Genomic DNA, 22,718 nt, shown 5'->3' with positions numbered 1-22,718 from the left:
TCTAACCCCACAACCCTGCCGTACAGACTCAGGACAAGCTCCTGGTAGCGTGCTCCTGCATCCAGCACGCTTAGTGCCACATTGCTGGGCACTCCATCGCGAACTACAGCTCTCCTGAGCTCTTGTTCGATGGCCAACATCCGTTGGACCATCTCGTTTGAACAGGTCAAACTTGATGTGGCGGCAGCAGCAGCAGCAGAGGAAGCGGCAGCGGCAGCAGGAGTAGCGGCAGCGGGGGCTGTAACAGCAGGCGTGACAGCAGCGGGGGCAGCAACAACGGGGGCAGCAACAACGGGGGCAGCAATAACGGCAGCAGAAGCAGCACTGGCGGCGGCAGCGACGGCGGCAGTAGTGGTGGCTCCAGCCAGCACAGCTGCCAGCGACGCATCGCTATCGTCGCCCGAGCTCAAGGCTGGCGCACGTAGCTTCCGCGGGGGCGAATCCAGCGGTGGCGGCATGACGTCATCCGACATCAAGCGCGTTGACACGCGCGCCACCGCAGCGGGGCGCCCGCGCTTCTTACGGCCCGACACTGATCGCGCCGAGCTGGCAGCACTGCTGCTAGCATCGCTCTCCATGCCTAGGCACTAGGCAACAGAAGGCAGAAGAAACGCAGCCTTAGGGTATGCAACCCTTTTTTATATCTTTGCAGCGCAAAAGTATGCCGCACTTTTTAGTTTGTTTCTGATTGGCCGACCAATCACGACACAGTAACTGTAAACTGTAAGCTCGCGCACAGCTTATCGCCGAGAAGACAATTTAAGCGCTCTTTAGATTTCTAAACGGTAAATTCTACGCAGGCAAGCGTAAGCACGTCCACTCGCGGCGACTGTCGAACACAAACTGAGTAGATAGGGACAGAGTCCTGATATTTATTTATCGTGGCGTGTACCCCGAGGGGGTTTACAACCACGGTACGCATTTGAGCCACATATGTGACACAAAGTACAGCGGGTGAATACAATGCGTCCACCAACGCCCCTAAAAGAAACTCTTTTAGGTACCAAGTTCGAATTCATGCTGTCGGGCATGGCTTCCCTCTTGGGTAGAGGCGAGGCCTATCTTAACCTCTGCTGACTACGGGGACAGCTTCCGGCTGAGGTCCAACTTTACATTGAACCACAACATTTTAACAACCACAGCCACCACGATACTCCCACTAAAGGGGGCCAACCTCAATTGGGCTGGCCTTGGCCACCAGCCCATCCCGTGGTTCAAATTAACAGCTTTGATCGGCTGGTCGCAGTCAGAGACTGCTTCCCATTTTGGTTTCCGACAACCAGGAACTGGGTAGACACCGGCGACTGACTCCCGAAGGAGTGAGTCTACCAAATTAGAGGCTTTGGTCCGCCCTTCGACTAGTCCATAAGGATTTGTCTCCCAAACTAAGGACTTTGGTCAGCCTTACGATTCTCTTCGGAGAGAAGAGAGTCTACCAAATTGAGGCTTTGGTTTGCCCTTCGACTAGTCCGTAAGGATTCGTCTACCAAACTTAAGGACTTTGGTAAGACCTTCGATGTATCCAAGGACACGTCTCCCAGATTAAGGCTCTGGTTGGCCCTTCGACTCATCGCGAGGATTTTGTCTACCAAATTAAGGCTATGGTCGGCCTTTCGACTAGTCCATTAGGATTCGTCTCCCAAATTTTAGGACTTTGGTATGACCTTCGACTTTCTTCGTTATGAAGAAAGTCTACCAAATTGAGGCTTTGGTCTGCCCTTCGACTCATCCGAATGGATTTTGTCTACCAAATTTATGGACTTTGGTTGGACCTGCGATTCGCTCCGGGGAGATCGTCTACCAATTTGAGGCATTGGTGGGCCTTTCGTAGTAAGTGCTACTACCAGTTTTGACTAACGTCAGTCCGGTACTGGTCGACCCGGTCCAGCTCCAGCGTCAAGCAGCATGCGTCGCCTGCTGAAGACTATGCGAGCATAATCTTCAAGCAGTTGCATGCTCTCATTGGTCGTCAGGGTGTCAGCAAAAGTCCAATCACCGGATGCATTCTGCTGAATTCCAAGCCCTTCCGGGTCACGCACATCCGCATAGAGGGGGCAGACACAAAGAATGTGCTGCCAGTCCTCTACAGGATCGCCACATGGACATTCAGCAGTCTCGCTTAGACCACGCGCATGCAGGAAGGCATTCATCGAGCCATGGCCAGTTATGAGGAAACTGGCCTGCATCGTGAACTTGAAGTCTGGGCGGCTGTAGACGAAGCTTACGTCCGGGATGAACTTGTGCGTCACACGACCGTGCTCGCTGTCATCCCATCGGAGTTGCCACTCACGTAGTAAGCGTTCGTCCAGCAAGGCTCTCCTCATGTTGCGATCAAGGGTCGAAACGTCTTGATCGTAGAGCCAATCGCCTTCTACCATGGGGTAGTTACGCTTCATCTTCGACTGCATTGCTATACGCATCGCCACAAGGTCCAGCGGTGGAGCTCCAGCAAGAACTTCTAGGGCATCTGTAGATACCGTTCGGCACGTTGGCAAGCATCCTAATAGGATGAGCCGATGGCAGGACTTGAGCGCCCTCCTGGCGCCGACTAGTCTCATCACCACCTTGTACCAGACCGAGGCACCAAATAGCGCACAAGGCACCATGAGTCCGGCATAGATCCTTCGCCGTGCTTGCGGACTGAGTCCCCAGTCAACGCGTAGCACACGGGTCAGGGCTCCGACGACTCCAGCCAGCCGATCGCGTAGGGACGCGACATGCGGGAGAAAACTCAGCCGCTCGCCGACCGTGATGCCAAGGTAACGGCACTGCGTCACATACCGCAAGTTTGCTCCTGCAAAGCTTACGGCGGGCGGTCTGCCAGATGACAGCCTTCCCTTAAGGAGCATCGTGACTGTCTTCGTTGCCGAGACTGACACGCCTACCTCGATACCCCATCCTCCAACTAATTCCATTAGTTGGGCACCTTTGAGCTCCAGTTGGGATCTGGAATTTCCATCAACGAGCAGCAAGAGGTCGTCAGCATATGCACTTAAAGTGCATTCCGCTTCAAGGCGATGCAGAAGTGTGTCCATCAGGATGTTCCAAATAAATGGACCACTGATGGACCCCTGCGGACAGCCACGTGTAACATCTACACTGACTTCGCCAAAGCTGCTGACGATACTTGCCTTTCGGTCCGAAAAGAAGCTGCGCCAGATCCCAACTTCCCTGCATCCTAGATCCGATAGTCGGCGTAGTGCTGCGTCCCATTCGACATGGTCGAACGCACCCCTGAAGTCAACGAAGATACCGAGCACATATCGAGCCGAGCTGGCTTCGACACTGCTCACGACGTGACTCCAGGCATCCTCAACGCAGCGCCCGGGGCGAAAGCCGAATTGCCATCGACTTTCGTCCGTGAGCACCTCCTTCACACGGTTCACCATGATCCCTTCGAGTACTTTGCCGAAGACAGGCAACAGGCAGATACCCCGATAGGACGCTGGATCGCTCCTGTCCTTATCTGGGCCCTTGAGGAGCGCAACCACACGTGGGCGCTTCCACTCAGTGGGGAAGTATCCCTCTGCCAGGCAGCGGGAAAACAACGCTGTCAAGTACTCCGGGATGGCGCGCCAAGCCGCTTTGACCATACCCCCAGTTATGCCATCTAGACCAGGTGAGCGTCTGCTCCGAACTCTGGCGATGCACGTTTCTACCTCGAACCTGTCAAGGGCTGGGGGTACTTCGCTAGGAATGGTAACGTCCACTGGCCTCTCCGCAGCAGGAAAGAAGCTGCGGAGCAGGACGTTCGCACAGTCGTGCCAGGTTACGACTTGCTCATCATTCCAGCGAAGGCAACCGAGATCGGTGCACGTCTTGCGGCCTCGGCATATCCGGTAGGCACGCCCCCATGGGTCTTCCTGGTGCTCGCCGACAAATCGTCTCCAGTCTTCCTCTTTCACTTTCAGCATCATCCTCACGTATTCCTTTCGGGTGATCCTGAAATACGTGGCGAGGTCATCAGCGCTATCACTGTAGTTTCTACGCGCATGCTGAAGCCTTCGTCGGGCTCTCCTGAGCTCGCGACGTGCATCAGTGAGGGCGGCATTCCACCAACCCACACGACGTCTGGCTTGCAGCTGCTGGCGTCCCAACACAGTGTCGCTCACCTGATGAACCAGGGAGCGAAGTGCGGAGACCTGCTCATCAGATGCCATCTGGTGAAACTCCTCCAGAGGAAGTTCCAACGATGCAGTCATCAGCTCATCACTGAAACGTCGCCAGTCAGCACGCTGGAGTTTCCACGAGGGCACCGGAGCATAGCTCTCTACAGTGCTTAGCGGATCCGGCGTTACAACAACAGTAATGATGTTGTGATCGCTCAGATCCCACTCGCTTACACTCCAATCAAACGTGGCCCACGTAGACGCTGAATCGCTGACGATCGTTACGTCGATATCGCTTCTTGCCCTGCGATTATCGAACGTGTACACACTGCTGCGGACATTTAGCACACCGGCTCGACTGCCCTGTACCCAATTTGCTAGCAGCTCACCCCGCTGCCTGTTCAAGTAGCCCCGAGAGCGCTCGGGGAGCTTACTGAACCACAGGGGGGATACTGCGTTCGCGTCTAGGCCATAGATGACAGGCGTGCGGCTGGCTAGCAGCAGCACCGCATCCATGTACAGCAGGTACGGTTCAATTTCAGTATTGAACTGGCAATATACGGAGGTGAGGAAAATTGAGCCAAAGTTCCCAGACACACTCACGCATACGCCGTACTCAGTGATGAGCGACGAGACAGGCATGCAGACGACCTCCTGGTCGTCAACGACTATGGCAGCTTTGTTGCGGCGGTCGGAGAAGACTCGCATGCCTGCCGGTAATCCGGTGATTCTTCCTCCACGGTCCACGTAAGGCTCCTGGATCAGTGCGAACTTTCTCCCTGAGTTCCTCATCCTGACACCGAGCTCTATAACGGCAGCTCGACTGCGACCGCAGTTTGCCTGGGTGATGCTAAACATTAATGTCTAGCAGCCACCTTGGCGAGCACAGCTCCGTATATCGGGCAAGCCGCTGAGAGCATTAAATGCTCACAGGGTAGCCCCTTGAAACTGCAATTCCTGCAGTGCACAGGGTTGCAGCACTTCCCAGCTCGGTGTCCGGACTGTCCGCACTGACGGCAGATTTGTTCTTTCATCCGGCACTGGGCGATCTTGTGGTCAAAACTGACACACCTGTGGCACGCATACGTGCGCACCATCGACCGCCAACGGAAGGCGAACCAATCCACATATATCCTGTCATGTTCTTCCAGGATATCCAGGGCCTTCTGATCCAGCTCCAGCTGGATCGAAATCGGACCTACATCTTGCGTCCACACCTTAGACACGATGGCCACCGACTTCTCAAATGCAGCACTGGACATGTGCTCCGAGAAGTGGTTTTTAAACAGACCGCCCATGAACTGCTTGACAGTAATGTTACTGTCAACGTCCAGGACGGTTATTCTGGGCCTGAGCGCTGCGTTCCGCTTAATATCTAACCCAAGTTCCTTGAACTTCGGGTTAGCCACGACCCTGCGGATCTCTCCCGACGACGGCGTGCGGATGATCGCGCCACCTCTCTTCAGTTCACGCACCTCGTGAACACGGACACCGAGAGCGGGGGCAACATCCCTGCGAACGCGCTCAGCGACTTGCTGAGGCGTCTCCTCCGGGTTGCTGCTGGTCACAATTGCTGACCAGGTTTCCGCAGCCTTGCGGGCCCGTGGTGCAGCAATTGGAGCGTTAGCTCGGGCAACTGTGGCAGAGACGGCGGGGACAGCAATGGTAGCAGCGGTTTGTGGGCGGGCACGGCTCTGCGCCTCTAGCTCCACAATCCTGCCGTACATGCTCAGTACAAGCTCTTGGTAGCTTGCACCTGCATCCAGCACGCTTAGCGCCACATTGCTGGGCACTCCCTCGCGGACAACAGCTCTCCGGAGCTCCTGTTCGATGGCCAACATTCGTTGGACCATCCCGTTTGGACAAGCCAAACTCGGGGAGGCGGCAGCAGTAGCAGTGGCAGAAGCGGCAACGGCGGCAGGAGTAGCGGCAGCGGGGGCAGCAGCAACGGGGGCAGCAGCAACGGGGGCAGCAGCAACGGGGGCAGCAACGACGGGGGCAGCAACAACGGGGGCGGCAGCAACGGCGGCAGAAGCAGCATTGGCGGCGGCAGCGACGGCGGCAGCAGTGGTGGCTCCAGCCAACACAGCTGCCAGCGACGCATCGCTGTCATCTCCCGAGCTCAAAGCTGGCGCACGCAGCTTCCGTGGGGGCGAGTCTCGCGGTGGCGGCATGATGTCGTCAGACATCGATCGCGTTAAAACACGCGCCACCGCAGCGGGACGCCCGCGCTTTTTTCGACCCGACGCTGATCGCGCCGAGCTGGCAGCACTGCTGCTAGCGTCACTCTCCATCCCTTCACGCTAGGCAACACACAGCGAGAACACCCTTAGGTATGCAAACCTATTTTTGTTTAAATATAACAAAAGTATGCAATACTTTTTTATATTTAAATACTACAAAAGTATGCAACACTTTTTACACAGTTTTAATTGGCCGACCAATCGCAGCGCAGCAACTGTAATCTGTAAAAACTACAGTTACTGGCACACAGCTTATCGCTGAAATGGCACTTTTAAGCACTCTTAATTTGTGTTTCAGATTTTATTGCGGCAATAAAATCTTTTGTCACGCGCAAAACACGTCCACTCTCGGCGACTGTCGAACACAAACTGAGTAGATAGGGACAGAGTCCTGATATTTATTTATCGTGGCGTGTACCCCGAGGGGGTTTACAACCACGGTACGCATTTGAGCCACATATGTGACACAAAGTACAGCGGGTGAATACAATGCGTCCACCAACGCCCCTAAAAGAAACTCTTTTAGGTACCAAGTTCGAATTCATGCTGTCGGGCATGGCTTCCCTCTTGGGTAGAGGCGAGGCCTATCTTAACCTCTGCTGACTACGGGGACAGCTTCCGGCTGAGGTCCAACTTTACATTGAACCACAACATTTTAACAACCACAGCCACCACGATACTCCCACTAAAGGGGGCCAACCTCAATTGGGCTGGCCTTGGCCACCAGCCCATCCCGTGGTTCAAATTAACAGCTTTGATCGGCTGGTCGCAGTCAGAGACTGCTTCCCATTTTGGTTTCCGACAACCAGGAACTGGGTAGACACCGGCGACTGACTCCCGAAGGAGTGAGTCTACCAAATTAGAGGCTTTGGTCCGCCCTTCGACTAGTCCATAAGGATTTGTCTCCCAAACTAAGGACTTTGGTCAGCCTTACGATTCTCTTCGGAGAGAAGAGAGTCTACCAAATTGAGGCTTTGGTTTGCCCTTCGACTAGTCCGTAAGGATTCGTCTACCAAACTTAAGGACTTTGGTAAGACCTTCGATGTATCCAAGGACACGTCTCCCAGATTAAGGCTCTGGTTGGCCCTTCGACTCATCGCGAGGATTTTGTCTACCAAATTAAGGCTATGGTCGGCCTTTCGACTAGTCCATTAGGATTCGTCTCCCAAATTTTAGGACTTTGGTATGACCTTCGACTTTCTTCGTTATGAAGAAAGTCTACCAAATTGAGGCTTTGGTCTGCCCTTCGACTCATCCGAATGGATTTTGTCTACCAAATTTATGGACTTTGGTTGGACCTGCGATTCGCTCCGGGGAGATCGTCTACCAATTTGAGGCATTGGTGGGCCTTTCGTAGTAAGTGCTACTACCAGTTTTGACTAACGTCAGTCCGGTACTGGTCGACCCGGTCCAGCTCCAGCGTCAAGCAGCATGCGTCGCCTGCTGAAGACTATGCGAGCATAATCTTCAAGCAGTTGCATGCTCTCATTGGTCGTCAGGGTGTCAGCAAAAGTCCAATCACCGGATGCATTCTGCTGAATTCCAAGCCCTTCCGGGTCACGCACATCCGCATAGAGGGGGCAGACACAAAGAATGTGCTGCCAGTCCTCTACAGGATCGCCACATGGACATTCAGCAGTCTCGCTTAGACCACGCGCATGCAGGAAGGCATTCATCGAGCCATGGCCAGTTATGAGGAAACTGGCCTGCATCGTGAACTTGAAGTCTGGGCGGCTGTAGACGAAGCTTACGTCCGGGATGAACTTGTGCGTCACACGACCGTGCTCGCTGTCATCCCATCGGAGTTGCCACTCACGTAGTAAGCGTTCGTCCAGCAAGGCTCTCCTCATGTTGCGATCAAGGGTCGAAACGTCTTGATCGTAGAGCCAATCGCCTTCTACCATGGGGTAGTTACGCTTCATCTTCGACTGCATTGCTATACGCATCGCCACAAGGTCCAGCGGTGGAGCTCCAGCAAGAACTTCTAGGGCATCTGTAGATACCGTTCGGCACGTTGGCAAGCATCCTAATAGGATGAGCCGATGGCAGGACTTGAGCGCCCTCCTGGCGCCGACTAGTCTCATCACCACCTTGTACCAGACCGAGGCACCAAATAGCGCACAAGGCACCATGAGTCCGGCATAGATCCTTCGCCGTGCTTGCGGACTGAGTCCCCAGTCAACGCGTAGCACACGGGTCAGGGCTCCGACGACTCCAGCCAGCCGATCGCGTAGGGACGCGACATGCGGGAGAAAACTCAGCCGCTCGCCGACCGTGATGCCAAGGTAACGGCACTGCGTCACATACCGCAAGTTTGCTCCTGCAAAGCTTACGGCGGGCGGTCTGCCAGATGACAGCCTTCCCTTAAGGAGCATCGTGACTGTCTTCGTTGCCGAGACTGACACGCCTACCTCGATACCCCATCCTCCAACTAATTCCATTAGTTGGGCACCTTTGAGCTCCAGTTGGGATCTGGAATTTCCATCAACGAGCAGCAAGAGGTCGTCAGCATATGCACTTAAAGTGCATTCCGCTTCAAGGCGATGCAGAAGTGTGTCCATCAGGATGTTCCAAATAAATGGACCACTGATGGACCCCTGCGGACAGCCACGTGTAACATCTACACTGACTTCGCCAAAGCTGCTGACGATACTTGCCTTTCGGTCCGAAAAGAAGCTGCGCCAGATCCCAACTTCCCTGCATCCTAGATCCGATAGTCGGCGTAGTGCTGCGTCCCATTCGACATGGTCGAACGCACCCCTGAAGTCAACGAAGATACCGAGCACATATCGAGCCGAGCTGGCTTCGACACTGCTCACGACGTGACTCCAGGCATCCTCAACGCAGCGCCCGGGGCGAAAGCCGAATTGCCATCGACTTTCGTCCGTGAGCACCTCCTTCACACGGTTCACCATGATCCCTTCGAGTACTTTGCCGAAGACAGGCAACAGGCAGATACCCCGATAGGACGCTGGATCGCTCCTGTCCTTATCTGGGCCCTTGAGGAGCGCAACCACACGTGGGCGCTTCCACTCAGTGGGGAAGTATCCCTCTGCCAGGCAGCGGGAAAACAACGCTGTCAAGTACTCCGGGATGGCGCGCCAAGCCGCTTTGACCATACCCCCAGTTATGCCATCTAGACCAGGTGAGCGTCTGCTCCGAACTCTGGCGATGCACGTTTCTACCTCGAACCTGTCAAGGGCTGGGGGTACTTCGCTAGGAATGGTAACGTCCACTGGCCTCTCCGCAGCAGGAAAGAAGCTGCGGAGCAGGACGTTCGCACAGTCGTGCCAGGTTACGACTTGCTCATCATTCCAGCGAAGGCAACCGAGATCGGTGCACGTCTTGCGGCCTCGGCATATCCGGTAGGCACGCCCCCATGGGTCTTCCTGGTGCTCGCCGACAAATCGTCTCCAGTCTTCCTCTTTCACTTTCAGCATCATCCTCACGTATTCCTTTCGGGTGATCCTGAAATACGTGGCGAGGTCATCAGCGCTATCACTGTAGTTTCTACGCGCATGCTGAAGCCTTCGTCGGGCTCTCCTGAGCTCGCGACGTGCATCAGTGAGGGCGGCATTCCACCAACCCACACGACGTCTGGCTTGCAGCTGCTGGCGTCCCAACACAGTGTCGCTCACCTGATGAACCAGGGAGCGAAGTGCGGAGACCTGCTCATCAGATGCCATCTGGTGAAACTCCTCCAGAGGAAGTTCCAACGATGCAGTCATCAGCTCATCACTGAAACGTCGCCAGTCAGCACGCTGGAGTTTCCACGAGGGCACCGGAGCATAGCTCTCTACAGTGCTTAGCGGATCCGGCGTTACAACAACAGTAATGATGTTGTGATCGCTCAGATCCCACTCGCTTACACTCCAATCAAACGTGGCCCACGTAGACGCTGAATCGCTGACGATCGTTACGTCGATATCGCTTCTTGCCCTGCGATTATCGAACGTGTACACACTGCTGCGGACATTTAGCACACCGGCTCGACTGCCCTGTACCCAATTTGCTAGCAGCTCACCCCGCTGCCTGTTCAAGTAGCCCCGAGAGCGCTCGGGGAGCTTACTGAACCACAGGGGGGATACTGCGTTCGCGTCTAGGCCATAGATGACAGGCGTGCGGCTGGCTAGCAGCAGCACCGCATCCATGTACAGCAGGTACGGTTCAATTTCAGTATTGAACTGGCAATATACGGAGGTGAGGAAAATTGAGCCAAAGTTCCCAGACACACTCACGCATACGCCGTACTCAGTGATGAGCGACGAGACAGGCATGCAGACGACCTCCTGGTCGTCAACGACTATGGCAGCTTTGTTGCGGCGGTCGGAGAAGACTCGCATGCCTGCCGGTAATCCGGTGATTCTTCCTCCACGGTCCACGTAAGGCTCCTGGATCAGTGCGAACTTTCTCCCTGAGTTCCTCATCCTGACACCGAGCTCTATAACGGCAGCTCGACTGCGACCGCAGTTTGCCTGGGTGATGCTAAACATTAATGTCTAGCAGCCACCTTGGCGAGCACAGCTCCGTATATCGGGCAAGCCGCTGAGAGCATTAAATGCTCACAGGGTAGCCCCTTGAAACTGCAATTCCTGCAGTGCACAGGGTTGCAGCACTTCCCAGCTCGGTGTCCGGACTGTCCGCACTGACGGCAGATTTGTTCTTTCATCCGGCACTGGGCGATCTTGTGGTCAAAACTGACACACCTGTGGCACGCATACGTGCGCACCATCGACCGCCAACGGAAGGCGAACCAATCCACATATATCCTGTCATGTTCTTCCAGGATATCCAGGGCCTTCTGATCCAGCTCCAGCTGGATCGAAATCGGACCTACATCTTGCGTCCACACCTTAGACACGATGGCCACCGACTTCTCAAATGCAGCACTGGACATGTGCTCCGAGAAGTGGTTTTTAAACAGACCGCCCATGAACTGCTTGACAGTAATGTTACTGTCAACGTCCAGGACGGTTATTCTGGGCCTGAGCGCTGCGTTCCGCTTAATATCTAACCCAAGTTCCTTGAACTTCGGGTTAGCCACGACCCTGCGGATCTCTCCCGACGACGGCGTGCGGATGATCGCGCCACCTCTCTTCAGTTCACGCACCTCGTGAACACGGACACCGAGAGCGGGGGCAACATCCCTGCGAACGCGCTCAGCGACTTGCTGAGGCGTCTCCTCCGGGTTGCTGCTGGTCACAATTGCTGACCAGGTTTCCGCAGCCTTGCGGGCCCGTGGTGCAGCAATTGGAGCGTTAGCTCGGGCAACTGTGGCAGAGACGGCGGGGACAGCAATGGTAGCAGCGGTTTGTGGGCGGGCACGGCTCTGCGCCTCTAGCTCCACAATCCTGCCGTACATGCTCAGTACAAGCTCTTGGTAGCTTGCACCTGCATCCAGCACGCTTAGCGCCACATTGCTGGGCACTCCCTCGCGGACAACAGCTCTCCGGAGCTCCTGTTCGATGGCCAACATTCGTTGGACCATCCCGTTTGGACAAGCCAAACTCGGGGAGGCGGCAGCAGTAGCAGTGGCAGAAGCGGCAACGGCGGCAGGAGTAGCGGCAGCGGGGGCAGCAGCAACGGGGGCAGCAGCAACGGGGGCAGCAGCAACGGGGGCAGCAACGACGGGGGCAGCAACAACGGGGGCGGCAGCAACGGCGGCAGAAGCAGCATTGGCGGCGGCAGCGACGGCGGCAGCAGTGGTGGCTCCAGCCAACACAGCTGCCAGCGACGCATCGCTGTCATCTCCCGAGCTCAAAGCTGGCGCACGCAGCTTCCGTGGGGGCGAGTCTCGCGGTGGCGGCATGATGTCGTCAGACATCGATCGCGTTAAAACACGCGCCACCGCAGCGGGACGCCCGCGCTTTTTTCGACCCGACGCTGATCGCGCCGAGCTGGCAGCACTGCTGCTAGCGTCACTCTCCATCCCTTCACGCTAGGCAACACACAGCGAGAACACCCTTAGGTATGCAAACCTATTTTTGTTTAAATATAACAAAAGTATGCAATACTTTTTTATATTTAAATACTACAAAAGTATGCAACACTTTTTACACAGTTTTAATTGGCCGACCAATCGCAGCGCAGCAACTGTAATCTGTAAAAACTACAGTTACTGGCACACAGCTTATCGCTGAAATGGCACTTTTAAGCACTCTTAATTTGTGTTTCAGATTTTATTGCGGCAATAAAATCTTTTGTCACGCGCAAAACACGTCCACTCTCGGCGACTGTCGAACACAAACTGAGTAGATAGGGACAGAGTCCTGATATTTATTTATCGTGGCGTGTACCCCGAGGGGGTTTACAACCACGGTACGCATTTGAGCCACATATGTGACACAAAGTACAGCGGGTGAATACAATGCGTCCACCAACGCCCCTAAAAGAAACTCTTTTAGGTACCAAGTTCGAATTCATGCTGTCGGGCATGGCTTCCCTCTTGGGTAGAGGCGAGGCCTATCTTAACCTCTGCTGACTACGGGGACAGCTTCCGGCTGAGGTCCAACTTTACATTGAACCACAACATTTTAACAACCACAGCCACCACGATACTCCCACTAAAGGGGGCCAACCTCAATTGGGCTGGCCTTGGCCACCAGCCCATCCCGTGGTTCAAATTAACAGCTTTGATCGGCTGGTCGCAGTCAGAGACTGCTTCCCATTTTGGTTTCCGACAACCAGGAACTGGGTAGACACCGGCGACTGACTCCCGAAGGAGTGAGTCTACCAAATTAGAGGCTTTGGTCCGCCCTTCGACTAGTCCATAAGGATTTGTCTCCCAAACTAAGGACTTTGGTCAGCCTTACGATTCTCTTCGGAGAGAAGAGAGTCTACCAAATTGAGGCTTTGGTTTGCCCTTCGACTAGTCCGTAAGGATTCGTCTACCAAACTTAAGGACTTTGGTAAGACCTTCGATGTATCCAAGGACACGTCTCCCAGATTAAGGCTCTGGTTGGCCCTTCGACTCATCGCGAGGATTTTGTCTACCAAATTAAGGCTATGGTCGGCCTTTCGACTAGTCCATTAGGATTCGTCTCCCAAATTTAGGACTTTGGTATGACCTTCGACTTTCTTCGTTATGAAGAAAGTCTACCAAATTGAGGCTTTGGTCTGCCCTTCGACTCATCCGAATGGATTTTGTCTACCAAATTTATGGACTTTGGTTGGACCTGCGATTCGCTCCGGGGAGATCGTCTACCAATTTGAGGCATTGGTGGGCCTTTCGTAGTAAGTGCTACTACCAGTTTTGACTAACGTCAGTCCGGTACTGGTCGACCCGGTCCAGCTCCAGCGTCAAGCAGCATGCGTCGCCTGCTGAAGACTATGCGAGCATAATCTTCAAGCAGTTGCATGCTCTCATTGGTCGTCAGGGTGTCAGCAAAAGTCCAATCACCGGATGCATTCTGCTGAATTCCAAGCCCTTCCGGGTCACGCACATCCGCATAGAGGGGGCAGACACAAAGAATGTGCTGCCAGTCCTCTACAGGATCGCCACATGGACATTCAGCAGTCTCGCTTAGACCACGCGCATGCAGGAAGGCATTCATCGAGCCATGGCCAGTTATGAGGAAACTGGCCTGCATCGTGAACTTGAAGTCTGGGCGGCTGTAGACGAAGCTTACGTCCGGGATGAACTTGTGCGTCACACGACCGTGCTCGCTGTCATCCCATCGGAGTTGCCACTCACGTAGTAAGCGTTCGTCCAGCAAGGCTCTCCTCATGTTGCGATCAAGGGTCGAAACGTCTTGATCGTAGAGCCAATCGCCTTCTACCATGGGGTAGTTACGCTTCATCTTCGACTGCATTGCTATACGCATCGCCACAAGGTCCAGCGGTGGAGCTCCAGCAAGAACTTCTAGGGCATCTGTAGATACCGTTCGGCACGTTGGCAAGCATCCTAATAGGATGAGCCGATGGCAGGACTTGAGCGCCCTCCTGGCGCCGACTAGTCTCATCACCACCTTGTACCAGACCGAGGCACCAAATAGCGCACAAGGCACCATGAGTCCGGCATATATCCTTCGCCGTGCTTGCGGACTGAGTCCCCAGTCAACGCGTAGCACACGGGTCAGGGCTCCGACGACTCCAGCCAGCCGATCGCGTAGGGACGCGACATGCGGGAGAAAACTCAGCCGCTCGCCGACCGTGATGCCAAGGTAACGGCACTGCGTCACATACCGCAAGTTTGCTCCTGCAAAGCTTACGGCGGGCGGTCTGCCAGATGACAGCCTTCCCTTAAGGAGCATCGTGACTGTCTTCGTTGCCGAGACTGACACGCCTACCTCGATACCCCATCCTCCAACTAATTCCATTAGTTGGGCACCTTTGAGCTCCAGTTGGGATCTGGAATTTCCATCAACGAGCAGCAAGAGGTCGTCAGCATATGCACTTAAAGTGCATTCCGCTTCAAGGCGATGCAGAAGTGTGTCCATCAGGATGTTCCAAATAAATGGACCACTGATGGACCCCTGCGGACAGCCACGTGTAACATCTACACTGACTTCGCCAAAGCTGCTGACGATACTTGCCTTTCGGTCCGAAAAGAAGCTGCGCCAGATCCCAACTTCCCTGCATCCTAGATCCGATAGTCGGCGTAGTGCTGCGTCCCATTCGACATGGTCGAACGCACCCCTGAAGTCAACGAAGATACCGAGCACATATCGAGCCGAGCTGGCTTCGACACTGCTCACGACGTGACTCCAGGCATCCTCAACGCAGCGCCCGGGGCGAAAGCCGAATTGCCATCGACTTTCGTCCGTGAGCACCTCCTTCACACGGTTCACCATGATCCCTTCGAGTACTTTGCCGAAGACAGGCAACAGGCAGATACCCCGATAGGACGCTGGATCGCTCCTGTCCTTATCTGGGCCCTTGAGGAGCGCAACCACACGTGGGCGCTTCCACTCAGTGGGGAAGTATCCCTCTGCCAGGCAGCGGGAAAACAACGCTGTCAAGTACTCCGGGATGGCGCGCCAAGCCGCTTTGACCATACCCCCAGTTATGCCATCTAGACCAGGTGAGCGTCTGCTCCGAACTCTGGCGATGCACGTTTCTACCTCGAACCTGTCAAGGGCTGGGGGTACTTCGCTAGGAATGGTAACGTCCACTGGCCTCTCCGCAGCAGGAAAGAAGCTGCGGAGCAGGACGTTCGCACAGTCGTGCCAGGTTACGACTTGCTCATCATTCCAGCGAAGGCAACCGAGATCGGTGCACGTCTTGCGGCCTCGGCATATCCGGTAGGCACGCCCCCATGGGTCTTCCTGGTGCTCGCCGACAAATCGTCTCCAGTCTTCCTCTTTCACTTTCAGCATCATCCTCACGTATTCCTTTCGGGTGATCCTGAAATACGTGGCGAGGTCATCAGCGCTATCACTGTAGTTTCTACGCGCATGCTGAAGCCTTCGTCGGGCTCTCCTGAGCTCGCGACGTGCATCAGTGAGGGCGGCATTCCACCAACCCACACGACGTCTGGCTTGCAGCTGCTGGCGTCCCAACACAGTGTCGCTCACCTGATGAACCAGGGAGCGAAGTGCGGAGACCTGCTCATCAGATGCCATCTGGTGAAACTCCTCCAGAGGAAGTTCCAACGATGCAGTCATCAGCTCATCACTGAAACGTCGCCAGTCAGCACGCTGGAGTTTCCACGAGGGCACCGGAGCATAGCTCTCTACAGTGCTTAGCGGATCCGGCGTTACAACAACAGTAATGATGTTGTGATCGCTCAGATCCCACTCGCTTACACTCCAATCAAACGTGGCCCACGTAGACGCTGAATCGCTGACGATCGTTACGTCGATATCGCTTCTTGCCCTGCGATTATCGAACGTGTACACACTGCTGCGGACATTTAGCACACCGGCTCGACTGCCCTGTACCCAATTTGCTAGCAGCTCACCCCGCTGCCTGTTCAAGTAGCCCCGAGAGCGCTCGGGGAGCTTACTGAACCACAGGGGGGATACTGCGTTCGCGTCTAGGCCATAGATGACAGGCGTGCGGCTGGCTAGCAGCAGCACCGCATCCATGTACAGCAGGTACGGTTCAATTTCAGTATTGAACTGGCAATATACGGAGGTGAGGAAAATTGAGCCAAAGTTCCCAGACACACTCACGCATACGCCGTACTCAGTGATGAGCGACGAGACAGGCATGCAGACGACCTCCTGGTCGTCAACGACTATGGCAGCTTTGTTGCGGCGGTCGGAGAAGACTCGCATGCCTGCCGGTAATCCGGTGATTCTTCCTCCACGGTCCACGTAAGGCTCCTGGATCAGTGCGAACTTTCTCCCTGAGTTCCTCATCCTGACACCGAGCTCTATAACGGCAGCTCGACTGCGACCGCAGTTTGCCTGGGTGATGCTAAACATTAATGTCTAGCAGCCACCTTGGCGAGCACAGCTCCGTATATCGGGCAAGCCGCTGAGAGCATTAAATGCTCACAGGGTAGCCCCTTGAAACTGCAATTCCTGCAGTGCACAGGGTTGCAGCACTTCCCAGCTCGGTGTCCGGACTGTCCGCACTGACGGCAGATTTGTTCTTTCATCCGGCACTGGGCGATCTTGTGGTCAAAACTGACACACCTGTGGCACGCATACGTGCGCACCGTCGACCGCCAACGGAAGGCGAACCAATCCACATATATCCTGTCATGTTCTTCCAGGATATCCAGGGCCTTCTGATCCAGCTCCAGCTGGATCGAAATCGGACCTACATCTTGCGTCCACACCTTAGACACGATGGCCACCGACTTCTCAAATGCAGCACTGGACATGTGCTCCGAGAAGTGGTTTTTAAACAGACCGCCCATGAACTGCTTGACAGTAATGTTACTGTCAACGTCCAGGACGGTTATTCTGGGCCTGAGCGCTGCGTTCCGCTTAATATCTAACCCAAGTTCCTTGAACTTCGGGTTAGCCACGACCCTGCGGATCTCTCCCGACGACGGCGTGCGGATGATCGCGCCACCTCTCTTCAGTTCACGCACCTCGTGAACACGGACACCGAGAGCGGGGGCAACATCCCTGCGAACGCGCTCAGCGACTTGCTGAGGCGTCTCCTCCGGGTTGCTGCTGGTCACAATTGCTGACCAGGTTTCCGCAGCCTTGCGGGCCCGTGGTGCAGCAATTGGAGCGTTAGCTCGGGCAACTGTGGCAGAGACGGCGGGGACAGCAATGGTAGCAGCGGTTTGTGGGCGGGCACGGCTCTGCGCCTCTAGCTCCACAATCCTGCCGTACATGCTCAGTACAAGCTCTTGGTAGCTTGCACCTGCATCCAGCACGCTTAGCGCCACATTGCTGGGCACTCCCTCGCGGACAACAGCTCTCCGGAGCTCCTGTTCGATGGCCAACATTCGTTGGACCATCCCGTTTGGACAAGCCAAACTCGGGGAGGCGGCAGCAGTAGCAGTGGCAGAAGCGGCAACGGCGGCAGGAGTAGCGGCAGCGGGGGCAGCAGCAACGGGGGCAGCAGCAACGGGGGCAGCAGCAACGGGGGCAGCAACGACGGGGGCAGCAACAACGGGGGCGGCAGCAACGGCGGCAGAAGCAGCATTGGCGGCGGCAGCGACGGCGGCAGCAGTGGTGGCTCCAGCCAACACAGCTGCCAGCGACGCATCGCTGTCATCTCCCGAGCTCAAAGCTGGCGCACGCAGCTTCCGTGGGGGCGAGTCTCGCGGTGGCGGCATGATGTCGTCAGACATCGATCGCGTTAAAACACGCGCCACCGCAGCGGGACGCCCGCGCTTTTTTCGACCCGACGCTGATCGCGCCGAGCTGGCAGCACTGCTGCTAGCGTCACTCTCCATCCCTTCACGCTAGGCAACACACAGCGAGAACACCCTTAGGTATGCAAACCTATTTTTGTTTAAATATAACAAAAGTATGCAATACTTTTTTATATTTAAATACTACAAAAGTATGCAACCCTTTTTTATATCTTTGCAGCGCAAAAGTATGCCGCACTTTTTAGTTTGTTTCTGATTGGCCGACCAATCACGACACAGTAACTGTAAACTGTAAGCTCGCGCACAGCTTATCGCCGAGAAGACAATTTAAGCGCTCTTTAGATTTCTAAACGGTAAATTCTACGCAGGCAAGCGTAAGCACGTCCACTCGCGGCGACTGTCGAACACAAACTGAGTAGATAGGGACAGTAGGAATCTCGTTAATCCATTCATGCGCGTCACTAATTAGATGACGAGGCATTTGGCTACCTTAAGAGAGTCATAGTTACTCCCGCCGTTGACCCGCGCTTACTTGAATTTCTTCACTTTGACATTCAGAGCACTGGGCAGAAATCACATTGTGTCAACACCCGCTAGGGCCATCACAATGCTTTGTTTTAATTAGACAGTCGGATTCCCCAAGTCCGTGCCAGTTCTGAATTGATTGTTAATTGATAATCGTTATAATTTAAAAGAACTAATCGGTTGCCCGACTAGTATTCTTAAAAATTTTAGCAAGAAAGTTCCACAATTGGCTACGTAACTAAACTATCCGGGGAACAAGAAACTACCATAAAAATGATAGAAACTCTATTTACCCAGAACGAGCACATAAACCATGTTATTGTTTCCCAATCAAGCCCGACTATCTCAATCTTCAGAGCCAATCCTTATCCCGAAGTTACGGATCTAATTTGCCGACTTCCCTTACCTACATTATTCTATCGACTAGAGACTCTTCACCTTGGAGACCAGCTGCGGATATTGGTACGGCCTGTTGAGAAGTTTGCGTATCCCCACCATAAATTTTCAAGGTCCGAGGAGAAAATATCGACACAACAGTATATGTCATGCTCTTCTAGCCCATCTACCATATCTCTCTGCGAAAGACTTCCATGGTAGTACGGCTATAAAACAGAAAAGAAAACTCTTCCGATATCTCTCGACGGCTTCTTTATGGTCGTTCCTGTTGCCAGGATGAGCACGAGGCCCATATTTAATAACAAACGGATACTCAACAGGTTACGGAATTGGAACCGTATTCCCTTTCGTTCAAAATTATTCAAGTGTATAAAAATCGGTATATAGGCACATTGATTCTGATTTTTCTTTACTTGAAAATTTTCGGCTTTCGCCTTGAACTTAGGACCGACTAACTCGTGATCAACCACTGTTCACACGAAACCCTTCTCCACTTCAGTCCTCCAAGGTCTCATTCGATTATTTGCTACTACCACCAAGATCTGTACCAATAGCGGCTCCATGCAGGCTTACGCCAAACACTTCTATGCACACCATTGTACCTTCCTACTCACTAAAGTTTCAAAATTTATATTACAAGTAATATAAATCATCTACTTTAGCGGTAATGTATAGGTATACAACTTAAGCGCCATCCATTTTAAGGGCTAGTTGCTTCGGCAGGTGAGTTGTTACACACTCCTTAGCGGATTTCGACTTCCATGATCACCGTCCTGCTGTTTTAAGCAACCAACGCCTTTCATGGTTTCTGTATGAGTTGTTAATTTGGGCACCGTAACATTACGTTTGGTTCATCCCACAGCGCCAGTTCTGCTTACCAAAAGTGGCCCACTGGGCACATTATATCATAACCTTAAACTTCATATCAAGAAAGTTAAGGTTCTTACCCATTTAAAGTTTGAGAATAGGTTAAGATCGTTTCGACCCTAAGGCCTCTAATCATTCGCTTTACCAGATAAGATTATTTTATATAATATTTATATGCACCAGCTATCCTGAGGGAAACTTCGGAAGGAACCAGCTACTAGATGGTTCGATTGGTCTTTCGCCCCTATACTCAATTCTGACAATCGATTTGCACGTCAGAACTGTTTCGGTCTTCCATCAGGGTTTCCCCTGACTTCAACCTGATCAAGTATAGTTCACCATCTTTCGGGTCACAGCATATATGCTCAAGGTACGTTCTAGTTAGAGGCATAAATAATATAAATATCATTATACATAACTATATAGAACGCCCCGGGATTGTGTTAATTAACTATAAATAGTTAAAAAACTAATCCCATTATTAGTCAAGTTAATTACGCTATTAGGTTTATATCCCAATAACTTGCACATATGTTAGACTCCTTGGTCCGTGTTTCAAGACGGGTCCCGAAGGTATCCTGAATCTTTCGCATTGTTAATCATACAAGTGCATATAATAAACATAAAAATCAATGATAATCATGCCATTATATAATTCCGAAAAATTAACGCACTGTAATCTTATAAATCTATCAGCACTTTATCAATATTACAACTTTTATTTCATGTTAAAATGCAAGCACTTTAATTGAAACAAACAAAATGACATAAATGTATGATAAATTAATATGCTAATAGATTACAATGTCCTTATATGGAAAAAATGCACACTATTATTATAATATTTTTTAAACATTACAATTCTAATGATGAATTTTCCATAACGGATATTCAGGTTCATCGGGCTTAACCTCTAAGCAGTTTCACGTACTATTTAACTCTCTATTCAGAGTTCTTTTCAACTTTCCCTCACGGTACTTGTTTACTATCGGTCTCATGGTTATATTTAGTTTTAGATGGAGTTTACCACCCACTTAGTGCTGCACTATCAAGCAACACGACTCTTTGGAAACATCATCTAGTAATCATTAACGTTATACGGGCCTGGCACCCTCTGTGGGTAAATGGCCTCATTTAAGAAGGACTTAAATCGTTAATTTCTCATACTAGAATATTGATGTTCCATACACTGCATCTCACATTTGCCATATAGACAAAGTGACTTAGTGCTGAACTGATTTCTTTTCGCTCGCCGCTACTAAGAAAATCCTTGTTAGTTTCTTTTCCTCCCCTAATTAATATGCTTAAATTCAGGGGGTAGTCCCATATGAGTTGAGGTTGTATAAAACAATGTTAATCGAACAAATATTATTTTGTTCAATATAATGGATTCTACTAATTATACATTTTGAAGATCTATAATATTTACAACAATTCTTTTTAACGCATCATTAATAAGAGGCAATTCTAGATGAAAAAAAAATTAAAATTTTTCTTTTATGCTAGACCTTCCTCAGTATTATTTGATTTGAAAAAAGAAATATATATCTTCAATTTTCTCATACAAAATATACAATGAGATATAGTACCTTCCATTTAAATATTTTAATATTATGAATATTATTTTACAAATGTATGCCTCCCTTCAGACACATACACATTAAAAAATATCCAATAATATACCATATGCTCGAAAATTTCAAAAAAATTTTCAAACAACTTAATTAGCATAGTCTTACAACCCTCAACCATATGTAGTCCAAGCAGCACTATAAAATTAATTAAAGTACATAACAGCATGGACTGCGATATGCGTTCAAAATGTCGATGTTCATGTGTCCTGCAGTTCACACGATGACGCACAGTTTGCTGCGTTCTTCATCGACCCATGAGCCGAGTGATCCACCGCTTAGAGTGATAAAATTTATATTGGTTTATTTCATTACGTCATAAATATGTTTATTGAAAGAAATTAAAAATACACCATTTAACTGGCATATATCAATTCCTTCAATAAAAATGTTTTTATACCTGAACAATGTTGCGAAATGTCTTAGTTTTACATAATCTTTAAAAACGTGGTACATGACAAAAAACTTCATATAATTACTAATAATAAACATTTTTACAGATATATGTAAAACGTTAACCTGAAATCAGGTACAACATTATATATTCAGGTTGTTGCGTTTATATAACGTATGCAAATTAGATAATGAGCAATACGTCTGTGCAACGCATGTATACTATGGTCCATATACACGCAATTTATTTCCACATCATCACGTTTACAAATATTATATCCATATATAAACATTACAACTTTACTTTATAACTAAGCTGGCTTATAAAAATTTGTAAACGAGAATTCTGTGAATAATTTAATGACAATAAAAATTTTATATTGTTAAATACAAAATCTTTTTTACTAACGGAAAAGAACATTATACAATAATGATCCTTCCGCAGGTTCACCTACGGAAACCTTGTTACGACTTTTACTTCCTCTAAATAATCAAGTTCGGTCAACTTTTGCGAAACAACCGCAACACACGAGGCGTCACAGTGATCACGTCCGGAGACCTCACTAAATAATTCAATCGGTAGTAGCGACGGGCGGTGTGTACAAAGGGCAGGGACGTAATCAATGCGAGTTAAAGTTTGAGAATAGGTTAAGATCGTTTCGACCCTAAGGCCTCTAATCATTCGCTTTACCAGATAAGATTATTTTATATAATATTTATATGCACCAGCTATCCTGAGGGAAACTTCGGAAGGAACCAGCTACTAGATGGTTCGATTGGTCTTTCGCCCCTATACTCAATTCTGACAATCGATTTGCACGTCAGAACT

At 51.6% G+C, this 22,718-nt stretch overlaps 1 non-coding gene and 1 pseudogene across 1 annotated transcript; both read right to left on the bottom strand.

Annotated features, from left to right (window-relative positions):
- Positions 1–18,439: 18,439 nt before the first annotated feature.
- On the bottom strand, positions 18,440–21,206 carry LOC115483733 (annotated as a pseudogene).
- A 397-nt stretch (positions 21,207–21,603) lies between these two features.
- LOC115483735 lies at positions 21,604–21,782 on the bottom strand. Its single transcript, XR_003944591.1, has one exon. It is a non-coding gene; the product is annotated as a 5.8S ribosomal RNA (ribosomal RNA).
- Positions 21,783–22,718: the final 936 nt, after the last annotated feature.

The sequence above is a fragment of the Drosophila hydei genome, unplaced genomic scaffold, assembly GCF_003285905.1.
Source record: "Drosophila hydei strain 15085-1641.00,03,60 unplaced genomic scaffold, DhydRS2 tig00008158-arrow-arrow-pilon, whole genome shotgun sequence".
Taxonomy (NCBI): Eukaryota; Metazoa; Arthropoda; class Insecta; order Diptera; family Drosophilidae; genus Drosophila; species Drosophila hydei.
This window is presented reverse-complemented; position numbering and strand designations above follow the sequence as displayed.